The following is a 21,987-nucleotide window of genomic DNA, read 5'->3' as shown; positions in this document are numbered from 1 at the left end:
AACTTCAATGTCCATTTTATTGAAGGAACATGCTAATCAAAGGCCTTTTTGATTGTTATTTTCATTATTATTGAAATCAAAGTGATTCTATATGGCCAAATATATCGACTACTTATTTTGTGATTTTCCAGCTATGTCATATTAAAATATTTGCAATGGAAAAAGCAAATTAATTCCGTGACTCTACCATGGACAACTTTCTTGAAGAACTTTCCAAAAAGACTCTCTCCAGGTTCAGCTATGAGGACGACCATGAACAACACCAGGAAGGCGGCAGCGAACTTCATCCTACAAAAACAACAACAGAACAAAAAGATTGTTAAAATTTGCATTATACAGTAACGAGCTGAGCACATTTCCCAAATGCTTGGTCTCGTCTAAATGAGTCTGAAATATATCGATCTTACCTGTCGAATACAAAGTGAGCTTTGTGAGATTCAAAGGTGAAATCTGTTGTCTACTGTTAACAACAGAGGCAACTCTTTATATACACAGGACTGACTTCATCGTCATTGTGTAACATTTAGAGTTATAACAGGAGGAGCTCACATAGTGGTAGATAATTCAACAACTAGAAAACACAGGCCCTAGTCCTCCTCTCACTTCCTCACTTTGTAGATTCTGGTTAATTGGTTGAGTGGTTGTTACGATAATAATCTATTCACTTTCATGAAGCAACACTTAGTGACCCTACCATGGTGGACCCCGTGAAAAAGCATTCCAAAAAAACACTCTCCAGGTTCAAACATGACGAAGACGATGAACAACACGAGGAAGGCAGCAGCGGACTTCGTCCTACAAAAAAAAAACAGAAAAAAAAGATCGTAATTTTGATGCCAAGTCACCGGTGTTGGGTAAGATCAACTATCAGCGATCAGCACATTGATGCTGAAGCTTTCGACACCTCGTCTCTCTTGTTTTCTCTTGTTTTAACTGTATTTGTAACCCTGTACATTTAGTATCAATACAGTTAAGACAAATAACTAAATGCTTAACTTTAATTCCAAATGCTTTAGAGCGGTAGACGTTGAGTTCAGTAAACGTCAGTGGCCTCCACACTCAGATGTGATAGAACAGGCAGCATGAATGTGCAGCTCACAAATCAATATATAGACTTCTCCAGGAAGTTATCTCTGACTGTATTGTTGTATCTTGAAATATTATTTGTACGTATTTAAAATAAATCATATACTAAATGGAGGTTTCCTTGAGATCATATCCATGTTTCTAAAAGTTCTTGTGTTTACTTGACAGAGTGATGCCTCCTGCCACCACAACAACACACATTCTCCTGACTCATATTTAATTCCACTAAATATTATTAAAAAAATATGTATATTCTGTCTTGTTTTTTTAATTCAATACTTTTCATTCCACCTGGACAAAAGTACAGTCAAACCCTTTGGTTCACTGCTGCTGAGTCTGTGCATTGCTTTGGCTCCAGTGACATATGAATATCAGTAAATCTGCTGCAGTTTGGCTTCTGGTTTTCTTCTGTATTGTGACTTTAACTTATGCTCCCGTCGTGTTTATAGTTTTTCCGTATAAGTAAAAGTATCAACAAACGTGCAGTAAATGTTTTGTATGAATGTGTTATTAGTTATCAGTTAGAAGTTTTAATACTCGTTGTAGTAACATTGATTTAAACCCCCCAACAGTTAAAATATCTATACAGTGAGATTAGAGGAGACTTTATTGTCATTGTTGAATCTCATATTTGAATAAGACACAGAGAAATGTTTTGACATCCTAAAATTGAGATTTGTTCTCAGTTTTCCCAAATTATTAAAATGTCGCTCAACAACACATCAATGCAAAAGAACATATATTCAGTCATGGTTGCTGTTGCGGGTAAATGTTTGATTTATTTCATTGAAAAACAAGAAACATTTCATATCAATTCAAAAGTTCCTTCAGGGCGACTTCTTCAGTCAAAAACAATAACACTGGGGTCGTCATCGACTGAGCGCTTGTCGAGCTCCTGCTGCTGCTGCTGCCGCTCGTCGTAACTGCGACGCTCTGAGTTCATCCTGATGGAGAGAGTCAGCGAGACAAGAGAAGTTGTCAATAACAGTACTGATGATAATACTATAAAAATTACAAAGTAATGATGGTAGAAGTCCTTACTGCAAGGCCTTCTTTTCACCTGTGTAAAAACAAACAAAAAACACATGGTGATGAATTCAAGCAAATGATATTAAATGACAATTAATACATTTCCATAACACAATTATTTGGACTTTTGTTAACAGTTAAACAATTATACATACAGATGATGTTTTATACATACTTTTAAGTAGTGTTCAATCTTGACTGGTAAAATCAGAATGTGTGTTTTATTATTTTAGCATGGAGATGCAGTTATTCTATATTTATAAAAACAAATCAAATTAATGGAAAGATTAAATCACCTAGAAAAATGTACTTTAAATTCTGAGACAAATTTGATTTCAATTGTTGCCGCAGCAGGTCGGTGCATGTGAGAATCAAAATAAACTTCAATGTCCATTTTATTGAAGGAACATGCTAATCAAAGGCCTTTTTGATTGTAATTTTGATTATTATTGAAATCAAAGTGATTCTATATGGCCAAATATATCGACTACTTATTTCGTGATTTTCCAGCTATGCAATATTAAAATATTTGCAATGGAAAAAATAAAAATTAATTCCGTGACTCTACCTCCGATAGGGCGCACGATCCAATTTCCCAAACCCTCTCCAGGTTCAGCCATGAGGACGACCATGAACAACACCAGGAAGGCGGCAGCGAACTTCATCCTACAAAAACAACAACAGAACAAAAAGATCGTTAACATTTGCATTATACAGTAACGAGCTGAGCACATTTCCCAAATGCTTGGTCTCGTCTAAATGAGTTTGAAATATATCGATCTTACCTGTCGAATACAAAGTGAGCTTTGTGAGATTCAAAGGTGAAATCTGTTGTCTACTGTTAACAACAGAGGCAACTCTTTATATACACAGGACTGACTTCATAGTCATTGTGTAAGATTTAGAGTTATAACAGGAGGAGCTCACATAGCGGTAGATAATTCAACAACTAGAAAACACAGGCCCTAGTCCTCCTCTCACTTCCTCACTTTGTAGATTCTGGTTAATTGGTTGAGTGGTTGTTACGATAATAATCTATTCACTTTCATGAAGCAACACTTAGTGGCTGCAGCTCCAGAAATGTGAGGATGATTTGCAGTTTAAGTAAATACAGTAAAAGCAGTAGAAGACTTTACACATTAGTTTTATTAATCTTGTGAAAAAGAACTGCTCCCAGTATAGAGCCTTGTAGGACACCATGAACTCTTTTCTATGAGATTTAAGTGCTGTCAAAGTGAAGACATTTTTTCCTCTGCCTGTGCTTTGCTGTTTAAACTGGACAATTACCTGTTGAATTCTATTTTCACTAATGCTCACCGTTAAAAGAGAGAATCGCAGAAACTTTGCTCGGACTGTAGCTAATCACTGCTCGGTGACATGAGACATAAGGCCACTGAAAAGCAGAGGAATAGCACCGGGGTTGTCATCGACTGAGCGCTTGTCGAGCTCCTGCTGCTCGTCGTAACCGCCATGGATGAGTCTGATGGAGAGAGTCAGCGAGACAAGAGAAGTTATCAATAACAGTACTGATGATAATACTATTAAAAATACACAGTAATGATGGTAGAAGTCCTTACCCATGGATCCACTTTCCAACTGTGTAAAAACAAACAAAAACACATGGTGATAAATTCAAGCAAATGATATTAAATGACAATTAATACATTTCCATAACACAATTATTTGGACTATTAGTTAACAGTTAAACAATTATACATACAGATGATGTTTTAAACATACTTTTAAGTAGCGTTCAATCTTGACTGGTAAAATCAGAATGTATGTTTTATTATTTTAGCATAAAGATCCAGTTATTCTATATTTTTTTAAAACAATCCTATTAATGCAAATATTAAATGGCCTAGAGATTGTTATTGAAATCAAAGGGATTCTACTTGGCCAAATATATTGACTACTCATATGTTATGTTTCATTCAAATATTTGCCATGTAAAAATCGAATTACTTCCGTGACCCTACCATGGTGGACCCCGTGAAAAAGCATTCCAAAAAAACACTCTCCAGGTTCAAACATGACGAAGACGATGAACAACACGAGGAAGGCAGCAGCGAACTTCGTCCAACAAAAAAAAAACAGAAAAAAAAGATCGTAATTTTGATGCCAAGTCACCGGTGTTGGGTAAGATCAACTATCAGCGATCAGCACATTGAAGCTGAAGCTTTCGACACCTCGTCTCTCTTGTTTTCTCTTGTTTTAACTGTATTTGTAACCCTGTACATTTAGTATGAATACAGTTAAGACAAATAACTAAATGCTTAACTTTAATTCCAAATGCTTTAGAGCGGTAGACGTTGAGTTCAGTAAACGTCAGTGGCCTCCACACTCAGATGTGATAGAACAGGCAGCATGAATGTGCAGCTCACAAATCAATATATAGACTTCTCCAGGAAGTTATCTCTGACTGTATTGTTGTATCTTGAAATATTATTTGTACGTATTTAAAATAAATCATATACTAAATGGAGGTTTCCTTGAGATCGTATCCATGTTTCTAAAAGTTCTTGTGTTTACTTGACAGAGTGATGCCTCCTGCCACCACAACAACACACATTCTCCTGACTCATATTTAATTCCACTAAATATTATTAAAAAAATATGTATATTCTGTCTTGTTTTTTTAATTCAATACTTTTCATTCCACCTGGACAAAAGTACAGTCAAACCCTTTGGTTCACTGCTGCTGAGTCTGTGCATTGCTTTGGCTCCAGTGACATATGAATATCAGTAAATCTGCTGCAGTTTGGCTTCTGGTTTTCTTCTGTATTGTGACTTTAACTTATGCTCCCGTCGTGTTTATAGTTTTTCCGTATAAGTAAAAGTATCAACAAACGTGCAGTAAATGTTTTGTATGAATGTGTTATTAGTTATCAGTTAGAAGTTTTAATACTCGTTGTAGTAACATTGATTTAAACCCCCCAACAGTTAAAATATCTATACAGTGAGATTAGAGGAGACTTTATTGTCATTGTTGAATCTCATATTTGAATAAGACACAGAGAAATGTTTTGACATCCTAAAATTGAGATTTGTTCTCAGTTTTCCCAAATTATTAAAATGTCGCTCAACAACACATCAATGCAAAAGAACATATATTCAGTCATGGTTGCTGTTGCGGGTAAATGTTTGATTTATTTCATTGAAAAACAAGAAACATTTCATATCAATTCAAAAGTTCCTTCAGGGCGACTTCTTCAGTCAAAAACAATAACACTGGGGTCGTCATCGACTGAGCGCTTGTCGAGCTCCTGCTGCTGCTGCTGCCGCTCGTCGTAACTGCGACGCTCTGAGTTCATCCTGATGGAGAGAGTCAGCGAGACAAGAGAAGTTGTCAATAACAGTACTGATGATAATACTATAAAAATTACAAAGTAATGATGGTAGAAGTCCTTACTGCAAGGCCTTCTTTTCACCTGTGTAAAAACAAACAAAAAACACATGGTGATGAATTCAAGCAAATGATATTAAATGACAATTAATACATTTCCATAACACAATTATTTGGACTTTTGTTAACAGTTAAACAATTATACATACAGATGATGTTTTATACATACTTTTAAGTAGTGTTCAATCTTGACTGGTAAAATCAGAATGTGTGTTTTATTATTTTAGCATGGAGATGCAGTTATTCTATATTTATAAAAACAAATCAAATTAATGGAAAGATTAAATCACCTAGAAAAATGTACTTTAAATTCTGAGACAAATTTGATTTCAATTGTTGCCGCAGCAGGTCGGTGCATGTGAGAATCAAAATAAACTTCAATGTCCATTTTATTGAAGGAACATGCTAATCAAAGGCCTTTTTGATTGTAATTTTGATTATTATTGAAATCAAAGTGATTCTATATGGCCAAATATATCGACTACTTATTTCGTGATTTTCCAGCTATGCAATATTAAAATATTTGCAATGGAAAAAATAAAAAATTAATTCCGTGACTCTACCTCCGATAGGGCGCACGATCCAATTTCCCAAACCCTCTCCAGGTTCAGCCATGAGGACGACCATGAACAACACCAGGAAGGCGGCAGCGAACTTCATCCTACAAAAACAACAACAGAACAAAAAGATCGTTAACATTTGCATTATACAGTAACGAGCTGAGCACATTTCCCAAATGCTTGGTCTCGTCTAAATGAGTTTGAATTATATCGATCTTACCTGTCGAATACAAAGTGAGCTTTGTGAGATTCAAAGGTGAAATCTGTTGTCTACTGTTAACAACAGAGGCAACTCTTTATATACACAGGACTGACTTCATAGTCATTGTGTAAGATTTAGAGTTATAACAGGAGGAGCTCACATAGCGGTAGATAATTCAACAACTAGAAAACACAGGCCCTAGTCCTCCTCTCACTTCCTCACTTTGTAGATTCTGGTTAATTGGTTGAGTGGTTGTTACGATAATAATCTATTCACTTTCATGAAGCAACACTTAGTGGCTGCAGCTCCAGAAATGTGAGGATGATTTGCAGTTTAAGTAAATACAGTAAAAGCAGTAGAAGACTTTACACATTAGTTTTATTAATCTTGTGAAAAAGAACTGCTCCCAGTATAGAGCCTTGTAGGACACCATGAACTCTTTTCTATGAGATTTAAGTGCTGTCAAAGTGAAGACATTTTTTCCTCTGCCTGTGCTTTGCTGTTTAAACTGGACAATTACCTGTTGAATTCTATTTTCACTAATGCTCACCGTTAAAAGAGAGAATCGCAGAAACTTTGCTCGGACTGTAGCTAATCACTGCTCGGTGACATGAGACATAAGGCCACTGAAAAGCAGAGGAATAGCACCGGGGTTGTCATCGACTGAGCGCTTGTCGAGCTCCTGCTGCTCGTCGTAACCGCCATGGATGAGTCTGATGGAGAGAGTCAGCGAGACAAGAGAAGTTATCAATAACAGTACTGATGATAATACTATTAAAAATACACAGTAATGATGGTAGAAGTCCTTACCCATGGATCCACTTTCCAACTGTGTAAAAACAAACAAAAACACATGGTGATAAATTCAAGCAAATGATATTAAATGACAATTAATACATTTCCATAACACAATTATTTGGACTATTAGTTAACAGTTAAACAATTATACATACAGATGATGTTTTAAACATACTTTTAAGTAGCGTTCAATCTTGACTGGTAAAATCAGAATGTATGTTTTATTATTTTAGCATAAAGATCCAGTTATTCTATATTTTTTTAAAACAATCCTATTAATGCAAATATTAAATGGCCTAGAGATTGTTATTGAAATCAAAGGGATTCTACTTGGCCAAATATATTGACTACTCATATGTTATGTTTCATTCAAATATTTGCCATGTAAAAATCGAATTACTTCCGTGACCCTACCATGGTGGACCCCGTGAAAAAGCATTCCAAAAAAACACTCTCCAGGTTCAAACATGACGAAGACGATGAACAACACGAGGAAGGCGGCAGCGAACTTCGTCCAACAAAAAAAAAACAGAAAAAAAAGATCGTAATTTTGATGCCAAGTCACCGGTGTTGGGTAAGATCAACTATCAGCGATCAGCACATTGAAGCTGAAGCTTTCGACACCTCGTCTCTCTTGTTTTCTCTTGTTTTAACTGTATTTGTAACCCTGTACATTTAGTATGAATACAGTTAAGACAAATAACTAAATGCTTAACTTTAATTCCAAATGCTTTAGAGCGGTAGACGTTGAGTTCAGTAAACGTCAGTGGCCTCCACACTCAGATGTGATAGAACAGGCAGCATGAATGTGCAGCTCACAAATCAATATATAGACTTCTCCAGGAAGTTATCTCTGACTGTATTGTTGTTTCTTGAAATATTATTTGTAAGTATTTAAAATAAATCATATAGTAAATGGAGGTTTCCTTGAGATCGTATCCATGTTTCTAAAAGTTCTTGTGTTTACTTGACAGAGTGATGCCTCCTGCCACCACAACAACACACATTCTCCTGACTCATATTTAATTCCACTAAATATTATTAAAGAAATATGTATATTCTGTCTTGTTTTTTTAATTCAATACTTTTCATTCCACCTGGACAAAAGTACAGTCAAACCCTTTGGTCCACTGCTGCTGAGTCTGTGCATTGCTTTGGCTCCAGTGACATATGAATATCAGTAAATCTGCTGCAGTTTGGCTTCTGGTTTTCTTCTGTATTGTGACTTTAACTTATGCTCCCGTCGTGTTTATAGTTTTTCCGTATAAGTAAAAGTATCAACAAACGTGCAGTAAATGTTTTGTATGAATGTGTTATTAGTTATCAGTTAGAAGTTTTAATACTTGTTGTAGTAACATTGATTTAAACCCCCCAACAGTTAAAATATCTATACAGTGAGATTAGAGGAGACTTTATTGTCATTGTTGAATCTCATATTTGAATAAGACACAGAGAAATGTTTTGACATCCTAAAATTGAGATTTGTTCTCAGTTTTCCCAAATTATTCAAATGTTGCTCAACAACACATCAATGCAAAAGAACACATATTCAGTCATGGTTGCTGTTGCGGGTAAATGTTTGATTTATTTCATTGAAAAACAAGAAACATTTCATATCAATTCAAAAGTTCCTTCAGGGCGACTTCTTCAGTCAAAAACAATAACACTGGGGTCGTCATCGACTGAGCGCTTGTCGAGCTCCTGCTGCTGCTGCTGCCGCTCGTCGTAACTGCGACGCTCTGAGTTCATCCTGATGGAGAGAGTCAGCGAGACAAGAGAAGTTGTCAATAACAGTACTGATGATAATACTATAAAAATTACAAAGTAATGATGGTAGAAGTCCTTACTGCAAGGCCTTCTTTCTACCTGTGTAAAAACAAACAAAAAACTCATGGTGATAAATTCAAGCAAATGATATTAAATGACAATTAATACATTTCCATAACACAATTATTTGGACTATTGTTAACAGTTAAACAATTATACATACAGATGATGTTTTATACATACTTTTAAGTAGTGTTCAATCTTGACTGGTAAAATCAGAATGTGTGTTTTATTATTTTAGCAGAAAGATCCAGTTATTCTATATTTATAAAATAAATCAGATGAATGGAAAGATTAAATCACCTAGAAAAATGTACTTTAAATTCTGAGACAAATTTGATTTCAATTGTTGCCGCAGCAGGTCGGTGCATGTGAGCATCAAAATAAACTTCAATGTCCATTTTATTGAAGGAACATGCTAATCAAAGGCCTTTTTGATTGTAATTTTGATTATTATTGAAATCAAAGTGATTCTATTTGGCCAAATATATCGACTACTTATTTCGTGATTTTCCAGCTATGCAATATTAAAATATTTGCAATGGAAAAAGCAAATTAATTCCGTGACTCTACCGCTGATATGGGGCCCCATCCAATTTCCCAAACCCTCTCCAGGTTCAGCCATGAGGACGACCATGAACAACACCAGGAAGGCGGCAGCGAACTTCATCCTACAAAAACAACAACAGAACAAAAAGATCGTTAACATTTGCATTACACAGTAACGAGCTGAGCACATTTCCCAAATGCTTGGTCTCGTCTAAATGAGTTTGAATTATATCGATCTTACCTGTCGAATACAAAGTGAGCTTTGTGAGATTCAAAGTTGAAATCTGTTGTCTACTGTTAACAACAGAGGCAACTCTTTATATACACAGGACTGACTTCATCGTCATTGTGTAACATTTAGAGTTATAACAGGAGGAGCTCACATAGTGGTAGATAATTCAACAACTAGAAAACACAGGCCCTAGTCCTCCTCTCACTTCCTCACTTTGTAGATTCTGGTTAATTGGGTGAGTGGTTGTTACGATAATAATCTATTCACTTTCATGAAGCAACAATTAGTGGCTGCAGCTCCAGAAATGTGAGGATGATTTGCAGTTTAAGTAAATACAGTAAAAGCAATAGAAGACTTTACACATTAATTTTATTAATCTTGTGAAAAAGAACTGCTCCCAGTATAGAGCCTTGTAGGACACCATGAACTCTTTTCTATGAGATTTAAGTGCTGTCAAAGTGGAGACATTTTTTCCTCTGCCTGTGCTTTGCTGTTTAAACTGGACAATTACCTGTTGAATTCTATTTTCACTAATGCTCACCGTTAAAAGAGAGAATCGCAGAACCTTTGCTCGGACTGTAGCTAATCACTGCTCGGTGACATGAGACATAAGGCCACTGAAAAGCAGAGGAATAGCACCGGGGTTGTCATCGACTGAGCGCTTGTCGAGCTCCTGCTGCTCGTCGTAACCGCCATGGATGAGTCTGATGGAGAGAGTCAGCGAGACAAGAGAAGTTATCAATAACAGTACTGATGATAATACTATTAAAAATACACAGTAATGATGGAAGAAGTCCTTACCCATGCATCATCTTTCCAGCTGTGTAAAAACAAACAAAAACACATGGTGATAAATTCAAGCAAATGATATTAAATGACAATTAATACATTTCCATAACACAATTATTTGGACTATTAGTTAACAGTTAAACAATTATACATACAGATGATGTTTTAAACATACTTTTAAGTAGCATTCAATCTTGACTGGTAAAATCAGAATGTCTGTTTTATTATTTTAGCATAAAGATCCAGTTATTCTATATTTTTAAAAACAAATCCAATTAATGCAAATATTAAATGGCCTAGAGATTGTTATTTTGATTATTATTGAAATCAAAGGGATTCTACTTGGCCAAATATATTGACTACTCATATGGTATGTTTCATTCAAATATTTGCCATGTAAAAATCGAATTACTTCCATGACCCTACCATGGTGGACCCCGTGAAAAAGCATTCCAAAAAAACACTCTCCAGGTTCAAACATGACGAAGACGATGAACAACACGAGGAAGGCAGCAGCGGACTTCGTCCTACAGAAAAAAAACAGAAAAAAAAGATCGTAATTTTGATGCCAAGTCACCGGTGTTGGGTAAGATCAACTATCAGCGATCAGCACATTGATGCTGAAGCTTTCGACACCTCGTCTCTCTTGTTCTCTCTTGTTTTAACTGTATTTGTAACCCTGTACATTTAGTATCAATACAGTTAAGACAAATAACTAAATGCTTAACTTTAATTCCAAATGCATTAGAGCGGTAGACGTTGAGTTCAGTAAACGTTAGTGGCCTCCACACTCAGATGTGATAGAACAGGCAGCATGAATGTGCAGCCCACACATATAAATTTAGACGTCTCCATAGAGTTATCTCTGACTGTATTGTTGTTTTTTTAAATATTATTTGTACGTATTTAATATAAATCATATAGTAAATGGAGGTTTCCTTGAGATCGTATACATGTTTCTAAAAGTTCTTGTGTTTACTTGACAGAGTGATGCCTCCTGCCACCACAACAACACACATTCTCCTGACTCATATTTAATTCCACTAAATATTATTTAAAAAATATATATATTCTGTCTTGTTTTTTTTTGTTCAATATTTTTCAATCCACCTGGACAAAAGTACAGTCAAACCCTTTGGTCCACTGCTGCTGAGTCTGTGCATTGCTTTGGCTCCAGTGACATATGAATATCAGTAAATCTGCTGCAGTTTGGCTTCTGGTTTTCTTCTGTATTGTGACTTTAACTTATGCTCCCGTCGTGTTTATAGTTTTTCCGTATAAGTAAAAGTATCAACGCTGCAAGTCTTTCTTCTTTCTTCTTCTCAGCATCAGGAGGATACAAGTCTTCTCCTGTTTTCTCTTCCACTCTATTGTTGTGCAGGAAGGCAACTTTGTCTGGTTTTATCTGACTTGTAAACCCTAATTCGATTAGTTGGAAGTAATCCAAATACTTTATACACTAAACAATATACACTATTTATTGCACTATATTGGATTGTAGTTACTTTACAGTGTGTAACAAACGTGCAGTAAATGTTTTGTATGAATGTGTTATTAGTTATCAGTTAGAAGTTTTAATACTCGTTGTAGTAACATTGATTTAAACCCCCCAACATTTAAAATATCTATACTATGAGATTAGAGGAGTCTTTATTGTCATTGTTGAATCTCATATTTCACTCAACAATACATCAATGCAAAAGAACATATATTCAGTCATGGTTGCTGTTGCGGGTAAATGTTTTATTTATTTCATTGAAAAGCAAGAAGCATTATATATCATCTGAAAGTTCCTTCAGGGCGACTTCTTCAGTTAAAGAAAGGAGGAGCGGGGTTGTCATCGACTGAGCGCTTGTCGAGCTCCTGCTGCTCGTCGTAACCGTGATGCCCATGGATGAGTCTGATGGAGAGAGTCAGCGAGACAAGAGAAAATATCAATAACAGTACTGATGATAATACTATTAAAAATACACAGTAATGATGGTAGAAGTCCTTACCCATGGATCCACTTTCCAACTGTGTAAAAACAAACAAAAACACATGGTGATAAATTCAAGCAAATGATATTAAATGACAATTAATACATTTCCATTACACAATTATTTGGACTATTAGTTAACAGTTAAACAATTATACATACAGATGATGTTTTATACATACTTTTAAGTAGCGTACAATCTTGACTGGTAAAATCAGAATGTATGTTTTATTATTTTAACATAGAGATCCAGTTATTCTATATTTAAAAAAACAAATCCGATTAATGGAAAGATTAAATGGCCTAGAGATTGTTATTGTGATTATTATTGAAATTAAAGTGATTCTAATTGGTCAAATATATCGACTACTCATATGGTGTGTTATCTTAAAATATTTGCCATGTAAAAATCGAATTAATTCCGTGACTCTACCATGGTGGACCCCGTGAAAAAGAATTCCCAAAAAACCCTCTCCAGGTTCAGCCATGAGGACGACCATGAACAACACCAGGAAGGCGGCAGCGAACTTCATCCTACAAAAACAACAACAGAACAAAAAGATCGTTAACATTTGCATTATACAGTAACGAGCTGAGCACATTTCCCAAATGCTTGGTCTCGTCTAAATGAGTTTGAATTATATCGATCTTACCTGTCGAATACAAAGTGAGCTTTGTGAGATTCAAAGGTGAAATCTGTTGTCTACTGTTAACAACAGAGGCAACTCTTTATATACACAGGACTGACTTCATCGTCATTGTGTAACATTTAGAGTTATAACAGGAGGAGCTCACATAGTGGTAGATAATTCAACAACTAGAAAACACAGGCCCTAGTCCTCCTCTCACTTCCTCACTTTGTAGATTCTGGTTAATTGGTTGAGTGGTTGTTACGATAATAGTCTATTCACTTTCATGAAGCAACACTTAGTGGCTGCAGCTCCAGAAATGTGAGGATGATTTGCAGTTTAAGTAAATACAGTAAAAGCAGTAGAAGACTTTACACATTAGTTTTATTAATCTTGTGAAAAAGAACTGCTCCCAGTATAGAGCCTTGTAGGACACCATGAACTCTTTTCTATGAGATTTAAGTGCTGTCAAAGTGGAGACATTTTTTCCTCTGCCTGTGCTTTGCTGTTTAAACTGGACAATTTCCCGTTGAATTCTATTTTCACTAATGCTCACCGTTAAAAGAGAGAATCGCAGACACTTTGCTCAGACTGTAGCTAATCACTGCTCGGTGACATGAGACATAAGGCCACTGAAAAGCAGAGGAATAGTGGCAGCTGACAAACACGCATGTACATAATATACTGAGCATTAAGCATCTTCACCGACAGAAGCAGCTTTCCTGTATTAGTGACGGTCATGTGAGTGAGGATGTGCAACATCAGAAATAGGGAACAACAATTTTTTTACCAGTGATATGAAAAAAAAAAAAAACACTTCGTCTCGAATTACGATTTTTTACAAATATATTCTGTCTTGTTTTTTTAATTCAATACTTTTCATTCCACCTGGACAAAAGTACAGTCAAACCCTTTGGTCCACTGCTGCTGAGTCTGTGCATTGCTTTGGCTCCAGTGACATATGAATATCAGTAAATCTGCTGCAGTTTGGCTTCTGGTTTTCTTCTGTATTGTGACTTTAACTTATGCTCCCGTCGTGTTTATAGTTTTTCTGTAGAAGTAAAAGTATCAACGCTGCAAGTCTTTCTTCTTTCTTCTTCTCAGCATCAGGAGGATACAAGTCTTCTCCTGTTTTCTCTTCCACTCTATTGTTGTGCAGGAAGGCAACTTTGTCTGGTTTTATCTGACTTGTAAACCCTAATTCGATTAGTTTGAAGAAATCCAAATACTTCATACACTAAACCAGGGGTCTTCAACGTTTTTCAGGCCAAGGACCCCCAAACTGATGGAGAGACAGAGCAGGGATGCCCTACTATATATATTGTATAAAATTGTGTTTTATATTAAACTGGGCCTGGTGCCATGTATAAACAAAGCTACCCTGTTATTGTGCATTCAATACTAAGCTATTCAAATAATACACAGGTTCATATATTCATGTTTGTCGCTGAATGTGTGCATTGCTGACTGAAAGATAACGTTGTTTGCCTTCATTTATCCTTTTGCTACAATATGTTGGATTCATGTTAATGTGTATTTAAAGACATTTAAATTCGTGGGAAAAAAAGTGGTTAAAAAAAAAATTTAAATTAAAAAAATATACAAAATTGTCTAATCAACCAAAATTTCCGCGACCCCCCTGCAGTACCTCCGCAGACCCCTGTTGAAGACCTCTGCACTAAACAATATACACTATTAATTGCACTATATTGGATTGCAGTTACTTTACAGTGTGTAACAAACGTGCAGTAAATGTTTTGTATGAATTTGTTATTAGTTATCAGTTAGAAGTTTTAATACTCTTTGTAGTAACATTGATTTAAACCCCCCACAAGTTAAAATATCTATACAGTGAGATTAGAGGAGTCTTCATCGTCATTGTTAAATCTCATTTTTGAATAAGACACAGAGAAATGTTTTGACATCCTAAAATTGAGATTTGTTCTCAGTTTTTCAAAATTATTCAAATGTCACTCAACAATACATCAATGCAAAAGAACACATATTCAGTCATGGTTGCTGTTGTGGGTTAATGTTAGATTTATTTCATTGAAAAGCAAGAAGCATTATATATCATCTGAAAGTTCCTTCAGGACGACTTCTTCAGTTAAAGAAAGGAGGAGCGTATTCGACTGAGCGCTTGTCGAGCTCCTGCTGCTCGTCGTAACCGCCATGGATGAGTCTGATGGAGAGAGTCAGCGAGACAAGAGAAGTTGTCAATAACAGTACTGATGATAATACTATTAAAAATACACAGTAATGATGGTAGAAGTCCTTACCCATGGATCCACTTTCCAACTGTGTAAAAACAAACAAAAACACATGGTGATAAATTCAAGCAAATGATATTAAATGACAATTAATACATTTCCATAACACAATTATTTGGACTATTAGTTAACAGTTAAACAATTATACATACAGATGATGTTTTATACATACTTCTAAGTAGTGTTCAATCTTGACTGGTAAAATCAGAATGTATGTTTAATTATTTTAGCATAAAGATCCAGTTATTCTATATTTTTAAAAACAAATCCAATTAATGCAAATATTAAATCGCCTAGAGATTGTTATTTTGATTATTATTGAAATCAAAGTGATTCTAATATATCAAATATATCAACTACTCATATGGTGTGTTATCTTAAAATATTTGCCATGTAAAAATCGAATTACTTCCGTGACCCTACCATGGTGGACCCCGTGAAAAAGCAATCCCAAAAAACACTCTCCAGGTTCAGCCATGAGGACGACCATGAACAACACCAGGAAGGCGGCAGCGAACTTCATCCTACAAAAACAACAGAACAAAAAGATCATTAACATTTGCATTATACAGTAACAAGCTGAGCACATTTCCCAAATGCTTGGTCTCGTCTAAATGAGTTTGAATAATATCGCCCTTACCTGTCGAATACAAAGTGAGCTTTGTGAGATTCAAAGGTGAAATCTGTTGTCTACTGTTAACAACAGAGGCAACTCTTTATATACACAGGACTGACTTCCTAGTCACTGTGTAACATTTAGAGTTATAACAGGAGGGGCTCAGAGAGTGCTTGATAATTCAACAACTAGAAAACACAGGCCCTAGTCCTCCTCCCACTTCCTCAAATTCAAGATTCTAAATCAATAATAATGGTCAATTCATTAATTGGCACCTGATTTGATAGTCTATTCACTTTTATGAAGCAACACTTAGTGGCTGCAGCTCCAGAAATGTGAGGATGATTTGCAGTTTAAGTAAATACAGTAAAAGCAATAGAAGACTTTACACATTAGTTTTATTAATCTTGTGAAAAAGAACTGCTCCCAGTATAGAGCCTTGTAGGACACCATGAACTCTTTTCTATGAGATTTAAGTGCTGTCAAAGTGGAGACATTTTTTCCTCTGCCTGTGCTTTGCCTGTTTAAACTGGACAATTTCCCGTTGAATTCTATTTTCACTAATGCTCACCGTTAAAAGAGAGAATCACAGAACCTTTGCTCAGACTGTAGCTAATCACTGCTCGGTGACATGAGACATAAGGCCACTGAAAAGCAGAGGAATAGTGGCAGCTAACAAACACGCATGTACATAATATACTGAGCATTAAGCATCTTCACCGACAGAAGCAGCTTTCCTGTATTAGTGACGGTCATGTGAGTGAGGATGTGCAACATCAGAAATAGGGAACAACAATTTTTTTACCAGTGATATGAAAAAAAAAAAAAACACTTTGTCTCGAATTACGATTTTTTACAAATATATTCTGTCTTGTTTATTTAATTCAATACTTTTCATTCCACCTGGACAAAAGTACAGTCAAACCCTTTGGTCCACTGCTGCTGAGTCTGTGCATTGCTTTGGCTCCAGTGACATATGAATATCAGTAAATCTGCTGCAGTTTGGCTTCTGGTTTTCTTCTGTATTGTGACTTTAACTTATGCTCCCGTCGTGTTTATAGTTTTTCTGTAGAAGTAAAAGTATCAACGCTGCAAGTCTTTCTTCTTTCTTCTTCTCAGCATCAGGAGGATACAAGTCTTCTCCTGTTTTCTCTTCCACTCTATTGTTGTGCAGGAAGGCAACTTTGTCTGGTTTTATCTGACTTGTAAACCCTAATTCGATTAGTTTGAAGAAATCCAAATACTTCATACACTAAACCAGGGGTCTTCAACGTTTTTCAGGCCAAGGACCCCCAAACTGATGGAGAGACGGAGCAGGGACGCCCTACTATATATATTGTATAAAATTGTATTTTATATTAAACTGGGCCTGGTGCCATGTATAAACAAAGCTACCCTGTTATTGTGCATTCAATACTAAGCTATTCAAATAATACACAGGTTCATATATTCATGTTTGTCGCTGAATGTGTGCATTGCTGACTGAAAGATAACGTTGTTTGCCTTCATTTATCCTTTCGCTACAATATGTTGGATTCATGTTAATGTGTATTTAAAGACATTTAAATTCGTGGGAAAAAAAGTGGTTGAAAAAAAAATTAAAATTAAAAAAATATACAAAATTGTCTAATCAACCAAAAATTCTGCGACCCCCCTGCAGTACCTCCGCAGACCCCTGTTGAAGACCTCTGCACTAAACAATATACACTATTAATTGCACTATATTGGATTGCAGTTACTTTACAGTGTGTAACAAACGTGCAGTAAATGTTTTGTATGAATTTGTTATTAGTTATCAGTTAGAAGTTTTAATACTCTTTGTAGTAACATTGATTTAAACCCCCCACAAGTTAAAATATCTATACAGTGAGATTAGAGGAGTCTTCATCGTCATTGTTAAATCTCATTTTTGAATAAGACACAGAGAAATGTTTTGACATCCTAAAATTGAGATTTGTTCTCAGTTTTTCAAAATTATTCAAATGTCACTCAACAATACATCAATGCAAAAGAACACATATTCAGTCATGGTTGCTGTTGTGGGTTAATGTTAGATTTATTTCATTGAAAAGCAAGAAGCATTATATATCATCTGAAAGTTCCTTCAGGACGACTTCTTCAGTTAAAGAAAGGAGGAGCGGGGTTGTCATCGACTGAGCGCTTGTCGAGCTCCTGCTGCTCGTCGTAACCGCCATGGATGAGTCTGATGGAGAGAGTCAGCGAGACAAGAGAAGTTGTCAATAATAGTACTGATGATAATACTATTAAAAATACACAGTAATGATGGTAGAAGTCCTTACCCATGGATCAACTTTCCAACTGTGTAAAAACAAACAAAAACACATGGTGATAAATTCAAGCAAATGATATTAAATGACAATTAATACATTTCCATAACACAATTATTTGGACTATTCGTTAACAGTTAAACAATTATACATACAGATGATGTTTTATACATACTTCTAAGTAGTGTTCAATCTTGACTGGTAAAATCAGAATGTATGTTTAATTATTTTACCATAAAGATCCAGTTATTCTATATTTTTAAAAACAAATCCAATTAATGCAAATATTAAATCGCCTAGAGATTGTTATTTTGATTATTATTGAAATCAAAGTGATTCTAATTGGCCAAATATATCGACTACTCATATGGTGTGTTATCTTAAAATATTTGCCATGTAAAAATCGAATTACTTCCGTGACCCTACCATGGTGGACCCCGTGAAAAAGCAATCCCAAAAAACACTCTCCAGGTTCAGCCATGAGGACGACCATGAACAACACCAGGAAGGCGGCAGCGAACTTCATCCTACAAAAACAACAGAACAAAAAGATCATTAACATTTGCATTATACAGTAACAAGCTGAGCACATTTCCCAAATGCTTGGTCTCGTCTAAATGAGTTTGAATTATATCGATCTTACCTGTCGAATACAAAGTGACCTTTGTGAGATTCAAAGGTGAAATCTGTTGTCTACTGTTAACAACAGAGGCAACTCTTTATATACACAGGACTGACTTCCTAGTCACTGTGTAACATTTAGAGTTATAACAGGAGGAGCTCACATAGTGGTAGATAATTCAACAACTAGAAAACACAGGCCCTAGTCCTCCTCTCACTTCCTCACTTTGTAGATTCTGGTTAATTGGTTGAGTGGTTGTTACGATAATAGTCTAATCACTTTTATGAAGCAACACTTTGTGGCTGCAGCTCCAGAAATGTGAGGCTGATTTGCAGTTTAAGTAAATACAGTAAAAGCAGTAGAAGACTTTACACATTAGTTTCATTAATCTTGTGAAAAAGACCTGCTCCCAGTATAGAGCCTTGTAGGACACCATGAACTCTTTTCTATGAGATTTAAGTGCTGTCAAAGTGGAGACATTTTTTCATCTGCCTGTGCTTTGCTGTTTAAACTGGACAACTTCCCGTTAAAAGAGAGAATCGCAGAAACTTTGCTCAGACTGTAGCTAATCACTGCTCGGTGACATGAGGCATAAGGCCACTGAAAAGCAGAGGAATAGTGGCAGCTAACAAACTTCTGGTATGATTATTTGCTTATGAGGCAACAAATATTTCACATTTCAAATGAAAAGTAACAAATAACTTTTAAAAAGTTAAATTGCCAAATTGCATTTTTGAATGAGAGTTAAACAAGTTATGGGAGAGCATTGTTTTTAAAACTCCTGATTGTAAACTTCAGCCACAGATACTTTGTCTTGTTCACAAAATAACTGGATGATATATTCTTCTCTTACCTTTCCACTGATTCAGAGTCAAAGACAAAAGCTTGTCCTCAAACAGAGCGATTTCAATTTATGTAAATATTTGTACGACAGATTGATTCTCCTCTCATTATATATCTGGGACTGAACGCAGTTGGAAATTAAGTGATATTAAGGAACACTGCAGAAATGATGAACGTACAATCTTCTTTCATTTGGGCCAAATGGTTTATTGATTGAAACTCAACCATGAACCCAAGGTCAATATAGACGCTGCACTCATTGCTTTCTCATGTTCAAGCTTTCTGTTTAGTCCAAGTAACTGAGTTTTGGTGTACGTCTTTTTTCTGAAGGCAGCGCAGTATTTACCAATTTTATCTGGTTGTCTTTCTAGCTTGTAATTTATGTGTATGATAAACGGCCTCTCAATACTTTCAAAGGATCTTGGTAGCGAAGGAAGCTCTTCTTCTCTCTTTTCTTTTTGTTTTCGTCAAGTTTGCCTGTTTGTGTAAATGTGTGAGTGTTTGTACGGGTGTGTTTCTTGTGGTAACTTTGATCTGAGTGGGAAAATGACACTGCAAAGTATTTGCTGTGTCACTGTTAACAGCTTGGTTATTATCGTATCACTTCCCCACGCTCTGCTTCCTCTTCTGACACTTAACAGAACCAACTGTGAGACAGTTTCAAGTCACTCTTTCATTTAAACTTATTCCATTTTTCACGGTATTGACCTTCTATGTAAAGTGCCTTTAGATAATGTGTATTATGATTTGGCACTATACAAATAAAATTATTGAATTGAATTGAATGGAATCGCAATTCCCAATTGCGCATCGGTCAAGCAGATGGAAAAACTAATCAATCTTCCTCCTTTTCTATTTATTTGTATGCAGGCCAGAGATGCTTTTCTCAGGAGCCTCCTGATATTTGCTGTTTAAAAGAACTAATAACTATTTTCCTTTGTATTAATATTATCATCAATTATCATAACCCACTTAGGACATTGCAGTTTGATCACCAGGCCCCTCAGTTACACGTTTGCACATAGAAACTCCAGACCTGCTCATTTACAAATATGCAACATGTGAAATGTGTGCCTGCCCCGAAGAGTCATGTACGGCATAAAGAAACATGCACACTGCAGTAGCATCAAGTATTAAGTGTGTATGTGTGTATATTGAATCACAAGTGGATGTTCTCTGGCCACTTCAGGATTAAACACGTATTGTATTCCAGCACAATATACAGAGGGATGATATTGTCTCCTGTCTGCAGTGTTGCACGTGTGATAACCTTTAGTGAGCTGCTGAGAACTTCAGGTCCACCACAGGAACATGTTCAGCTAAAGTATAAACAACCAGGGGTCATGCGGACTTCTATGTCAGTACATTATGAAACCATGTGAAGAGTGAAGGGCCGCTACAGTTGAGCTAATAAGTGGGAAACACAGCCTGACTCCTTGTAGTTGTCTAACTTGTTCCCAGTCGGGTTACACTGATACGTGCAAGGTTCTTTTTGGATTGGAAACACCAAGAAACAGGCTCCTCACAATGATCCTGACAAAGCAACAGACGATGAGGGTTTGTGTTTGATCCGAGCCTAAGCCTCTCTCTGCTGGCTCAGAGGAGTCGGTTCACTGCAGCGCTAAGAATCTCAGAATGTACAGAACCGTCTTCAGTTCTCTGCTCTCTGTGTTATTCTTTAATCCTTCTGTCCACCTCTACCCTGGAACGAGAAATGTCGACTTCACACGGGCTGAAATTTTGGAAATGTAGTTCACTTCTGTGAAAGCTGAAAAACGTGTTCCTCAGAGTCGTTCCTGTTTTTAAGTGGGTGGTTATAAAACATTTCACACGAAGTTTACTAACTGAAAAAAAACAACATCAAAACCGCAGCAGAAACTGTCGGCAACTGTTGTGTAATCAGTTGTGCATACAAATGAGTATTTTCAACATGAAGCAACACTTTTAAGAAGCTGCAAGACAATAACTTAATTAATCAGATAGTCTTCAAGATATTTTGATGATTTATATTTATTCCAGTAATGCAGCTCTGTGTACTCTGACCACTTTGTTTGGAGTGATGCAAAAGTAATTGAGTGACATCGGTGCATATTATCTGTTGGACAAACACTTCTATGTGCTAATAATAATTTTTCGTTTTTGTCTGATTACCATCCCCACTCTGCTCTGTTCGTTAATTTTCAACATAATGATTATGAATTCAAGCAGATCCCAGGCCTTGGCTTCGCTGCACAAGAAGCACCAGAAAGCTGCTGTCACAACC

General features: G+C 36.0%; 1 protein-coding gene and 2 long non-coding RNA genes across 3 annotated transcripts in view; 1 reads left to right on the top strand and 2 right to left on the bottom strand.

The window, feature by feature from the left end:
* Positions 1-21,987, top strand: part of LOC117758031 (exostosin-1) — a 162,108-nt gene that overhangs the window by 85,612 nt on the left and 54,509 nt on the right. The gene's annotated exons all lie outside the window — the stretch shown is intronic.
* LOC117758039 lies at positions 2,701-3,009 on the bottom strand. Its single transcript, XR_004613222.1, has 2 exons — positions 2,901-3,009; positions 2,701-2,781 (listed from the first exon to the last, which is right to left on the bottom strand). It is a non-coding gene; the product is annotated as an uncharacterized LOC117758039 (long non-coding RNA).
* LOC117758038 lies at positions 9,499-9,842 on the bottom strand. The gene is made up of 2 exons (XR_004613221.1): positions 9,699-9,842; positions 9,499-9,579 (listed from the first exon to the last, which is right to left on the bottom strand). It is a non-coding gene; the product is annotated as an uncharacterized LOC117758038 (long non-coding RNA).

Source organism: Hippoglossus hippoglossus, chromosome 24, assembly GCF_009819705.1.
Source record: "Hippoglossus hippoglossus isolate fHipHip1 chromosome 24, fHipHip1.pri, whole genome shotgun sequence".
NCBI classification, from domain to species: Eukaryota; Metazoa; Chordata; class Actinopteri; order Pleuronectiformes; family Pleuronectidae; genus Hippoglossus; species Hippoglossus hippoglossus.
This window is presented reverse-complemented; position numbering and strand designations above follow the sequence as displayed.